This window comes from Schistocerca nitens, chromosome 4, assembly GCF_023898315.1.
Source record: "Schistocerca nitens isolate TAMUIC-IGC-003100 chromosome 4, iqSchNite1.1, whole genome shotgun sequence".
NCBI lineage: Eukaryota > Metazoa > Arthropoda > Insecta > Orthoptera > Acrididae > Schistocerca > Schistocerca nitens.
Window position 1 is genome coordinate 392,428,078 of NC_064617.1, and position 12,518 is coordinate 392,440,595.

Below are 12,518 nucleotides of genomic sequence, written 5' to 3' on the forward strand. Positions count from 1 at the left end.
GGGAGTGGCCACAAAAACTAAATGACCGGTATCAGCTGGCCTCTCTGTGCGCTCGTAATTCGTGGCGAGATCTGGTGCTCTTTTTTCCCGGCCACGTCCATTACGGGCGCCGGGGGAAGTGCGGCTCGAGGGCGGTACACCCCTGGACCGCCTCCCCGCGTGTTTTGTGCGGCGGAATTTACGGTCGCCGCGTCTCTCGTGTAGGCTGCGCTGGCGAGGACGTTTTTCCCTGGGAACGTTGTGGTCAGCCGTAAATAAACTACTTCATTACGGCGCGAGGGCCCCTCGTAGAGGCACGGGTTGGCTCAGCCAGGTGCTCCGCGGCGGCCGGGACACTGCTCCTACTTGCGTGCCGTTGCTGCCGGCGCCGCCGCTGCTGCTGCGTCCCACGACACTGCCACCTTCCGTGCTTGCGTTGCGTGTTTCCTCGGGGTGGTGAGAGCGCATGTGCTCGGATTGCTCCTCACATACAGATGTCCACTTACGCCAACGCTGCTCGATAACCCAAAACACTACTTTTCAGCCGGCCGCTGGTGGCCGAGCGGTTCCAGGCGCTTCAGTCTGGAACCGCGCGACCGCTGCGGTCGCAGGTTCGAATCCTGCCTCGGGCATGGATGTGTGTGATGTCCTTAGGTTAGTTAGGTTTAAGCAGTTCTAAGTTCTAGGGGACTGATGACCTCAGATGTTAAGTCCCATAGTGCTCAGAGCCATTTTTGAACTACTTTTCACATGTTTCACCATAGTAATCTATGCATTTCCTGCAGCGAAAGCAATATCCTGCTCACTGCACTCGTGAAGGGGAGCAGGTGCCGAATGCAGCCACAGTTTTTGAGCTGCTAAAAAAAGATTACATGGATGGCCATTAGAACTGCAACGCCATGAAGGTAATGCCAAATTGAGATGAAGTGTACTGGATGCTTGGATACGCCGAATAGTCGCGTTTCAGCGTAATTGCACAAAGCAGGTAGTAGTAGCGAAACTACATTGTGTATAGAATGTGGTCAGAAACAGTCTGAAAAGCTCGTAAGAGTGTTACAGCGTAACCTGCGCTATTAAATAATTCTTAAGAAAAAAATCGATAGCCGGCCGAGGTGGACGAGCGGTTCTAGGCACTACAGTCTGGAACCGCACGACCGCTACGGTCGCAGGTTCGAATCCTGCCTCGGCCATGGATGTGTGTGATGTCCTTGGGTAGGTTGGTTTAAGCAGTTCTAAGTTCTAGGGGCCTCATGACCACAGAAGTTAAGTCCCACAGTGCTCAGTGCCATTTGAACCAAAAAATCGATACGTTGCGTCATTTCCAAATTAACGTTGAAGTTAGCCAATCGGCCTTTGCACGGGCAAATTAAAGCGACCCGCCAGATTCAATTAGTGCCAGTTGTTCTCACAGCGTAGATGACAGCGCATGAGACTGCTCAGCCTTTGGCTTGAGTTCGATCCTTACTACCGCCCCATGTCCAATTTTCGTATCTCTCCCTTGTTCGGTTTTAAGGAACCAACGAAACAAACGTTTGGCGACATCGTGTTAGCGGGCAGCATGAATTTACACGTGCAACGGCTGACTGCCTAACTTAAATGCTAATCAACTCGGAAACAGCGCAAAGTATCAAAAATGGTTCAAATGGATCTGAGCACTATGGGACTTAACTTCTAAGGTCATCAGTCCCCTACAACTTAGAACTACTTAAAACTTACTAACCTAAGAATATCACACACATTCATGCCCGAGGCAGGATTCGAACCTGCGACTGTAGCGGTCACGCGGTTCCAGACTGTAGCGCCTAGAACCGCACGGCCACCCCGGCCGGCTGCAAAGCATCGAATTTTTTTTTCTTAACATTCATATCTGTTTCTCTCACCCCGCATGAGCGGAGCACTGACGAACGGGCAATCGTAGTAGCGACAATAGGGATCGCAAATGGGGAAATCCACTGAAATAAGCGAATCTGACAAAATGCTGATTGTTATGGCTAGGAGCCATCTCGGAAGAGGCGAAATTGTCTTCTGTTGGCGTGCTATTGTTGGGAGTATTTACGAAAAGTGTTCGAAGGACGACGAACGCACAAATAGGTAACAAGGTGCTGGACGTACACGCCTCGTCGCAGAACATGGAGGTCGGAGGCTTGGCCACTCTGTAAAGAAGGAGATGCGACAATCTGTGGCGTAGGGGGTGACAGAGTACAATGCTGGTGCTGGTGCTGGCACAAGCGTTTAAAAAACACCATGATATTCAACGGACATTGTTGAACACGTGGCTCCGTAGCAGATGACCCCTACATATTGGCTTATGGATAAAAGGAATCTCAATTGTGATTTGAGGGGGCATGAAATCTTCGACACTGGACTGTGTATCAATGGAAAAGTATCGCCTATTCGGATAATCGTGTTTCTTGTTACATCATGCCCACTATTGTGTTCAGATACAACTGGACAAAGTGGACATGGGCTGGTAGTAAGGATGGAAGCCAAGCCAAAGGCAGAGCAAGCAGTCTCGTGCGCTATCATCTCCGATATGAGAACAACTGGCAGTAATTGTAACTGGTGACCCGCAATGGCCTGATTCGTTAACTTCGGTGCTAATTCATTCGGAAGCGGCGCAATGTACCGAATTTTTTCTTAACAATTGTTTCTCAGCGCAGCCTACCATGCAACATGCTTACAAGCTTTTCAGACTGTTACTGACCACTCTCTCTAAGGAAAGATTACGTACTGGGATCGAGTGAGAAGGAGAAACATCAAACAGCGCGCATCGGACTTCAACCGCGAGGGCATCACGACGTATTGAGTCCGCTGTTTTTCTTTCCCCGATATTGCAACTCCCGTTGGTCGGGATCCCACAACTGTAGTGGGAATATGCAATCAACGCTTTCGAAAAGGACCATACCCAAAACTATGTAGGATCTTAACGGCCTCACGCAACTGGCACCCGAGAGGACAGTGTTCGCTTGGCCATGCAGGATCGTACAGCCACAAGAGCACATTGTATCACGAAGTGGGCTAGTTTCCAGCAACACAAGCATCCAGTTAAATAAAATAAACTAACGTAATTATTACAGCAACAATTTCCTTGTTCAGTGTATCCACACCATCATGCGTCTATGACCCACCATAGTAATTGCTGAATTTTCATAAAGGTATTTTTAATTTTGGAAAGTTGTTAACATGTGTGAAAATCATATCGTATCACTCTAATGACTACAACTATAATATCTGCCGAATTAGATATTCCTTTCGTGAATACAGAAATTTATCAATAAATAAAGAGAGGATTTCTCTCCACCTACAAAGTCTCCACCTCTTAAGTATTGTTGACAGCGACTCTTTTTCAACATCCGCCTATTTAACTATGATTTAATTCTAGCTGATAATTATTTACATAGTTACTTTGCAGATTTTGTAGGTTACACAATGACTACGCCTATTCGTCTTCATGGAGTTCCCGCGATAAACTAGTGTCCAAATTCAGTCTCTAAACTATTTTTCTTTATTTCCCTATCACCGGCATGAGGCCAGATGTCCATTTTTAATTCTATACAAAACTTTTTATAATTATAATTACTGCAAATTACAAATGGTTTAAAATTTAAGTTTAGAAAGCTTCATAATTCTTAAGGAATTACTTATAATACAAATTCGTGCAACATATAATTTGTTACACCTATAGAGAACCTGTCTAATTTGGAACTGAAACGTCATTGTCATAACTAGCCATACACTATCCTGCTGTGGCGTTATTATTTTTTTGTTTTTGTTTTAAGAAACCTGATGGATGCACCACCTACAGCGCTGAAAAACGCCCTCTATTTGCAGAGGGGGGACTGACGTAATTCATAAGAAATACTCCTAAGTATAACATAAAACACATCATTGTATGGCTGGCTAGTAATGACTAAGAAGTTTCATTTCCACATTCGACAGTTTACTGTGCAGTTGTAACAAATCGTATGTTGTACAAATTTATATTATAATTTTTTCTTAAGAATAATGAAGCTTTCTAAACACAAATTTTAAACCATTTCTAATTTGCACCAATTATAATTATGAAAAAAAACTGTAATAGTTCTGAAGATGGGCAGCTGGCCCGAAGCCGGTCATATGGAAATAAAGGAAAGCGATATGGAGACTAAATTTGGGCACACAGTGATTGTTTGTTTTTTCTTTTGTCTGTTGACACTCTGAAGATGAGAAACTGGCTGGTAGAAACCGGGTATGGCACAGTGAAATGATCATGTGATTGTGTCGTAAAAAGTATATCAAAATAAAAGGAGTCAGTAGCCTAGTCATTTGTCCATATCAGCTGTCGTGTTTCGACTGCCCTTGATCACAGTGTGAAGGGGACCGAATTGTTGGGTGTACGAACGCGGAGTGCCCAATGTGTATACAAGGAATGGCGAACCACTCACTTCCACGTCACAGGGCTTAGAAACAGTGGTCTTAAAAATATCCTAATCGAAAGTAAACGGAGATGAGTATCAGGCCATGTCACTGACAGTTGATTTCAAACGGGACAGGCACTGCTGCTGTCAGGGAATGCAAATCCATCTCAACCTGTTCCCGAGTGAACATTGCGGAGGGATCTGCATGTAATAAGCACTTAGAGTTCAGTACCATCCAAAAGGTCACTGCCCACGTCGTCTTCAGTGAGCCATGCAAACAGAAAAGTGGACAGTAGCTAACTGGAGGCGTTTATTGCATTCCGACTATCCGCATTTTTCTCTCTTTTTCAAAAGAGATCATGCAAGCCGTAAAGTGCGCCGAGGGTTCTGAGATCCCTACATCTTCGGTGACCAAATGCTGCCCCTTGCTTGGACACCAAGGCCGTGCTGAGAATGCCCCCGTCTTCCAAGGGAAGTAACAGCCGTATCCACAGGGCTAAAGGCATACGTGTCTCATTTCAGGAACAGTCAGGCACCCTACCATACCACGACACGACAGCTACATCATCCGATTTTAATCGCACAGGAAATTTCTGATGCTATCTGCAAGAGCGGGTGAAACGTTCCAATCAGCTTTGTTGCAATTTAATATCTCTACTAGGGCCAATCATTAGTAGGCGGATATACCTTGAAGGAACTTGTCGCCGGCCGGAGTGGCCGTGCGGTTAAAGGCCCTACAGTCTGGAACCGAGCGACCGCTACGGTCGCAGGTTCGAATCCTGCTTCGGGCATGGATGTGTGTGATGTCCTTAGGTTAGTTAGGTTTAATTAGTTCTAAGTTCTAGGCGACTGATGACCTCAGCAGTTGAGTCGCATAGTGCTCAGAGCCCAAGGAACTTGTCGACTCTCTCCCTCACCGATATGGGTCAAAAAAATGGTTCAAATAGCTCTGAGCACTATGGCACTTAACTTCTGAGGTCATCAGTCCCCTAGAACTTAGACCTACTTAAACCTAACTAACCTAAGGACATCACACACATCCATGCCTGAGGCAGGATTCGAACCAGCGATCGTAGCGGTCGCGAGGTTCCAGACTGAAGCTCCTAGAACCGCTCGGCCACTCCGGCCGGCGATATGGGTCAATACCAAGGCTTGACGCGGTATTAACTTGATGGCTCGCGGAGGATGAGTAATTTTTTGTGTTCAGTGTGCTTATATGCGTTCCCGTCACATAAATGTGAACACCGTTTCTTACGTTCGACATCAACGCGCAATAACGACTCACAGAAAGCAGGTGACAGCACTAGCAATGAAGAGTATATAAAGCCTGTCGGGGGAACACGAAAACCAGTGCAATCGTTGGCATAATGCGGAAACGGAGCGATATAGCTGATGTCTAAAAGGCCTTGGTTATTGGCTTTCAGGCCAAGGGCGGAAGCATTTTCGAAATGTCTAAGTTTGTAAACTGTTCGCATGCTGCACTTGTTAAAGTGTACCGTGTACGGCAAAACGGCGATATCCAAACCCGGCACCGAGGCAACTGTGGTGTACCACGTGCTACAGAAGACAAGGGTGAACGACGGCTGTGCAGATGTGTACGGGTGAATAGACGTGCAACCGTTTAGCAACTGAACGCCCACATGAAACAAGGGGATACCAATAGCGTCTCCTCAACGACCGTTCAGCGAATGTTGCTGCAACAGGCTCCTGGTTCAAAATGGTTCAAATGGCTCTGAGCACTATGGGACTCAACTGCTGAGGTCATTAGTCCCCTAGAACTTAGAACTAGTTAAACCTAACTAACCTAAGGACATCACAAACATCCATGCCCGAGGCAGGATTCGAACATGCGACCGTAGCGGTCTTGCGGTTCCAGACTGCAGCGCCTTTAACCACACGGCCACTTCGGCCGGCCACAGGCTCCTGGTTCATGCACCCATGACGACCGCTGTTCATCGGCGAAGAAGGCTGCAAGATGCACGCCTGTAACGAAACTGGACGTCCACAGAGTGCCGACAATGACCTTTTCAGAAGAATCACGTTTTGTGTTCCATCGGACAGATGGACCATTGGCGTGTGATATGTGAAGCGTCTGAGAGCAAACACCCTGCATTAGTTATGATCTGTGGAATGTTTTCGTGCCATTCCCTCGATGATATTATTGTTCTGGAAGGTACAATGGATCAACACAAACACGCATCTACCCTTGGGGACCATGCCCACCCTTGCATGCAGTTTGTTTTTTCCTCGACAGAATGGAATCTACCAACAGGACAACGCAACGTGTCACTCAGCTCACAGTGTAAGTGCGTGATTCGAAGAGCATGAGGATGAGTTTACCATACTCCCCTGGCCACCAGACTCCCCGGATTTAAACCCAATAATATGTGGGACTACTTGAATCGGTCTGTTTGCGTCATGGATCCTCAGCCAAGATGGCCACGGCACTGGACTCGGCATGGATCCACATCCCTTCCATAACCTCGTTGACGCTGTTCCTACACGTCTCGCAGTGGTCGGTTGTTATTCAGGCTTTTCACAGGTGGTCACATCACTGTGATTGGATAGTGTATAACGGATGCCACATGGTTCGTAATCAGGATTTCACAATGCGTCTGTGGTCTCTCAATGAAACGGTTATGGTTACGGCAGAAGACAGGAAACTCCCATTGTCTCTGTCATTCTTGCAAAGGCAGTAACGCGCAATTTATCTCGGCACGATCAAATCTAGAGCGATATCCAGATAAGAAGCTATTCGGTTGAAACATCAGGATCACAGAAATAGCCACGATCCGGAGGAGGCGGTCAGTCAGAGGCCGACGTGAGGAAGAGCCGTGGGTGGGTGGGTGGGCGGTTATCAGATGCGGCGAGAGCGAGAGTGAGAGCGGGGGCGGGGGCGGGGGCGGGGCGGCCAGCTGGCCGTCGGCCCTCGGCCGCCACCTGGCGCCGTTCCCACACGCCCGCGCCTTCCTTCCTCCGCCTCCGCCTACGCCCACGCCGTCCCCGGCGAGCAGCATCCGCGCCGGAAGACGTGCACCTGAGGACCGCGCGCCTCAACTCCCCGGCACGTCTGTCCCAAACGCGCGCCAGCTCAGATGGTCAGAGGGAGCAGAGGCGGCTGCGGAACAACACGGAGTTCCTTACTGTCCAATTCGCTCAGTGGCTCAGTGCAGGACGTGGACATCGTAACAAAACATAAGTGCTCCTAAAGATGAGCGTGCCGCTCTAAATAAAGCTACGTCCCAAAAGACTTGTACGTTAACGACACGAACTCTAAGTCTCCCTCCCCTCCTTCCTACCTTCAATTCAGTACCATTTCTTCCTTTTAAAAAAGTATTTTTGTTTGCTCACGTTCCATCTACGTACTTCACTAGATTACCGGGTGATCTCAACTTACGAGATCTAAGCTTCTGAGGAAAGCAAGTCTCTTAATCATTTCCTCTAAAACCCATTACTGCAACACCATTTTCTCTTTTGTATGATCAAAAAGAGAGGAAATAACAGTACTCAAACCAGATCCCAAGTCCTCATTCTGCATTTACATACACGCTCCGCTAGGCATTATGTGGTTCATGGTGGAGGATACCATTCAGCACTGTTAGTCATATCCTCTCCTATTCCACTCGCAAATGGAGTGATGGAAAACCAATTGCCTGTAGGGGTTATTAGGGTTATAGGTACAGATGTTGCCCTACTTGGTACTTTATTTTTCTCTCCATTTGTCTTCCCACAAGCACATCACATAATTTGCAACCTGATGTTTTCTGCACGGTCTTAACTGTGCTTTGAAGTGCACTATGCGTGTCAGTATAGAGTAACCGTTCAGCGCTCACGCGCTCACACGCCCACACTTCAGTACTGGCCTGCTGCCCAGGGGAAAATGAATATTATGTCTTGGTTGTGTTGCATGTAGTTTCAGGTACCAACAAACCTAAACACATACTAATCATAATAGCTTTAATTATTAGTCTGCAAATGAAGTACATTGTGATGTAATTTTGTTCAGTACAAGGTCCTGTTACCAAAAGACATATCTGCACTTGTAGCACTAACACCCTATATGCTTCCATACGAGACCTGATTTCTCTTGTCTTGTTTTCGCGGTCCTTACTCGAAGCCGGCCAGAGTGGCCGAGCGGTTCTAGGCGCTACACTCTGGAACCGCGAGATCGCTAGGGTCGCAGGTTCGAATCCTGCCTCGGGCATGGATGTGTGTGATGTCCTTAGATTTGTTGGGTTTAAGTAGTTCTAACTTCTGGGGGACTGATGACCTCAGAAATTAAGTCCCATAGTGCTCAGAGCCATTTGAACCTTACTCGAAATGTACTTCGGTGGGAGTATGATAATTCTGCAGTTTGTCATAAACGAGGGTTCTATAAACTTTCTCAGCAGCAAAATTACCTGGGAGATTAAAGATGTGTGTACGAGAGAAACCTGAACCCGTCATTACACTACTAATACTTCACGATATTTCGACAAGGTTTTCAGGAAATGACAGTAAGCCATGAAACGAGTATTTTTCTCTGTAGTTAATGGTAGTTTTTATACGTTACGATATAGAAGACATAGAAGCAAATAAAGTTAATAAATGGATGTAGACGCCTTTGACACTGACGTAGTAGAAATGGTCAGTGGACCTCTGCACTTAGTTGCAGTTTTCGACATAGTGTTCAAGACGTCTTGTCAGAGTGTGAATACAGTGTCGTTAACCTTTGCTAGTACAATGCTACCAGTACTTTTACCAGAGGAGGAGCCAAGCTGGCAGTAGTGCAGATGTAGACGGCAACAAGCAGATGCTCAGTACCAATGAAATTTTTCATGCAGATTAATGACCCAAATAAATTGTTGTATACCAAAATAATTAACATATCTATTCGACAGATTATGTAAATTAAGTAAACAAGATATTTACAAGACCGTTTAGTTGGCTCTGAGCACTATGGGACTTAACTGCCGTGGTCATCAGTCCCCTAGAACTTAGAACTACTTAAACCTAACTAACCTAAGGACAACACACACATCCATGCCCGAGGCAGGATTCGAACCTGCGACCGTAGCGGTCGCGCGGCTCCAGACTGTAGCGCCTAGAACCGCTCGGCCACACCGGCCGGCAAGACCGTTTAGTTCTGGACCGCTCATGAGACCTCTAGTAATGAACAGTGAAATACGTGTGGTACAAAATTACATGGCAAATATTAGTTTCAGAACAGATGATAACATAATTCCAACTGAATATTAAAAAGTCAGCAAAAAATTCGCAACGCATGCTGTAGTAGATACAGAAGTTATGGACTCATAGAGGTGCAAAGCTTGTAAGTAACAGATGTTTTGTGATACCTGCCAGCTTTCCTTTAAAGCTTCAAATCAAACGGGCGTTCCAAGCTTGTTATCTGCCATGCTCTTTTGAGCAGGGATCGCATTTCGCTACTTTAATCATGTAGGATGCGTTCCGTTAATCTGAGAAGAAATCTCAGCCCACATGTTTCTTGATGATAACATAATCAGTCTAACACTCATGGCAGAAACAAAAAAGTAATCTGCTCATACGAAGATGTCGATATTATAGAAAAACACACAGACCTTTTCGTGGTGTAACACTGACCCGGACCTGCACTCAAGAAATTATTGAAGTTAGTGCAATAACGTTTTCCAGGTTTTGAGAACATTCTTCGTTCTCCGTAAGCGCGATCGAAGAAGATATCCAGGGGTTATTGCTACTACTATTATATCGTACAACATCTGATCAGCTGAATGTCTTTCGATTGATCAGTACTTCGTTGACTTGTTGGTCAGTGTCGCTGCTTACATGCTCACATAGCTTCTCATTTGTTCTCAGTGGACTAAGGGAATCACGTTCCGGTTTTTCTCAACACAAAAACAAGAAAAACAACCATGAAACTTCGTGGCAGATTAAAACTGTGTGCCCGACCGAGACTCGAACTCGGGACCTTTGCCTTTCGCGGGAAAGTGCTCTACCATCTGAGCTACCGAAGCACGACTCACGCCCGGTAGTCACAGCTTTACAATTCTAAAAACAACCATGTCGGTACTGTGAACCGAGTGGCATCGGTCGCTGACTTTTTAAGTCATGACCTTACTGCGCTGCGAAGGTGCCTTTGATATCACAGGCACGAACTGATGGAGTTACGTCTTATTGAAATATTATATAGCGCAGTCTGGAACCGCGCGACTGCTACGGTCGCAGGTTCGAATCCTGCCTCGGGCATGGATGTGTGTGATGTCCTTAGGTTAGTTAGGTTTAAGTAGTTCTAAGTTCTAGGGGACTGATGACCACAGATGTTAAGTCTCATAGTGCTCAGAGCCATTTTTGAAATATTATATCAAGAGGATTCCGAAGGAAGGGTACAGTTTGGTGGTAGGTACCTCAATATAATAGACCGTTATGCATTGAGTGTGCCTTCTGGACCAAGTGAAACGTCAAGGAGTTTCCAGGCTGAAGTCATTCCATTTCTCCAGTATACTGCAGTCATTAATTCCTAACAAGACAAAGTCCAGTTAGGTCACGATCGGAACGTTCGCGATTTCCGCGGAGGACAGTACTCCAGTTTTCTTCCTCCACAATGCAGGGTATGGAACACATTCTCTCCTATAGTGTCTGTGAACGTCTGTAGCATCCGACACATATTTTTCTGATCACCGCGCACGTTCCGGTAGAGCGTTTATCCTGCTTTCTTTTATTGGCAGTTAATGCTACTGCACTGATGCCGGGCGCTTCGCTGAGGGATGATCGCACGTTAAATGTTCGTCGAGCGATTAATCTCAACGAAACGTGAATCGTATTTTTTATAATTTTTAAAAGCGGAAGGTCAAGCAGTCCATATGGCTCAATTCAGTGTCTTCCGTCACTTCGCTTGTTAAAGCGCTTAAAGAGCGCTGTATACTGAATCCCTGAGTAACGGGATCGGCATATGTTCAGTTCCTAAATTAACCTGTAAGTTTAAACCAATACGTAGTTACTCAAGATGCTGTTGGGTTCAATTCTGAAACAGGATTACAACTCTCGCAAAGTTTTCTTTTGGTTACATTTGTGGATGAAAAGAGTGATAACAATACAGCCGATGTACGCTTTGTTCAAAATCTTCAAATCTGATTTATACTGATGTTAGTTCTATGAACTTTCTGACCGAATAGAGCGGCTTGTCTCCCGTAACTGCGTGAGGTATTCGAATAGCACTCGAATGTGTAGAAGTACTGTACTGGCTACCGAAACTCAAGAACGGGCTGTACTGTCGGCGTTAATGAGTCGTGCGAGCAGCAGGTCGGACATGGGATATGGCTGGCGGCAGTGACTGGTGTCCATCACTAGAACCCCATCGACAACAACGAATTTACTAAGCTGGGGCTTTGTGTTCAAAATAGTAAAATTAACACTTTCTGATGCGCCAAGTAACGACTACGGGGAGCGACTGAAGAAACCTTACGCACTGACTACGAATGAGACACAGAAGAAATCTGAGACAGAATACATAGCCTTTCCGAAGCATGCACGCTGCAATATACACTCCTGGAAATGGAAAAAAGAACACATTGACACCGGTGTGTCAGACCCACCATACTTGCTCCGGACACTGCGAGAGGGCTGTACAAGCAATGATCACACGCACGGCACAGCGGACACACCAGGAACCGCGGTGTTGGCCGTCGAATGGCGCTAGCTGCGCAGCATTTGTGCACCGCCGCCGTCAGTGTCAGCCAGTTTGCCGTGGCATACGGAGCTCCATCGCAGTCTTTAACACTGGTAGCATGCCGCGACAGCGTGGACGTGAACCGTATGTGCAGTTGACGGACTTTGAGCGAGGGCGTATAGTGGGCATGCGGGAGGCCGGGTGGACGTACCGCCGAATTGCTCAACACGTGGGGCGTGAGGTCTCCACAGTACATCGATGTTGTCGCCAGTGGTCGGCGGAAGGTGCACGTGCCCGTCGACCTGGGACCGGACCGCAGCGACGCACGGATGCACGCCAAGACCGTAGGATCCTACGCAGTGCCGTAGGGGACCGCACCGCCACTTCCCAGCAAATTAGGGACACTGTTGCTCCTGGGGTATCGGCGAGGACCATTCGCAACCGTCTCCATGAAGCTGGGCTACGGTCCCGCACACCGTTAGGCCGTCTTCCGCTAG

General features: G+C 46.9%; 1 long non-coding RNA gene across 1 annotated transcript in view; it reads left to right on the top strand.

Moving 5' to 3' along the window:
* LOC126251540 (uncharacterized) overlaps positions 1-12,518 on the top strand; it is a 348,761-nt gene that overhangs the window by 242,965 nt on the left and 93,278 nt on the right. The gene's annotated exons all lie outside the window — the stretch shown is intronic.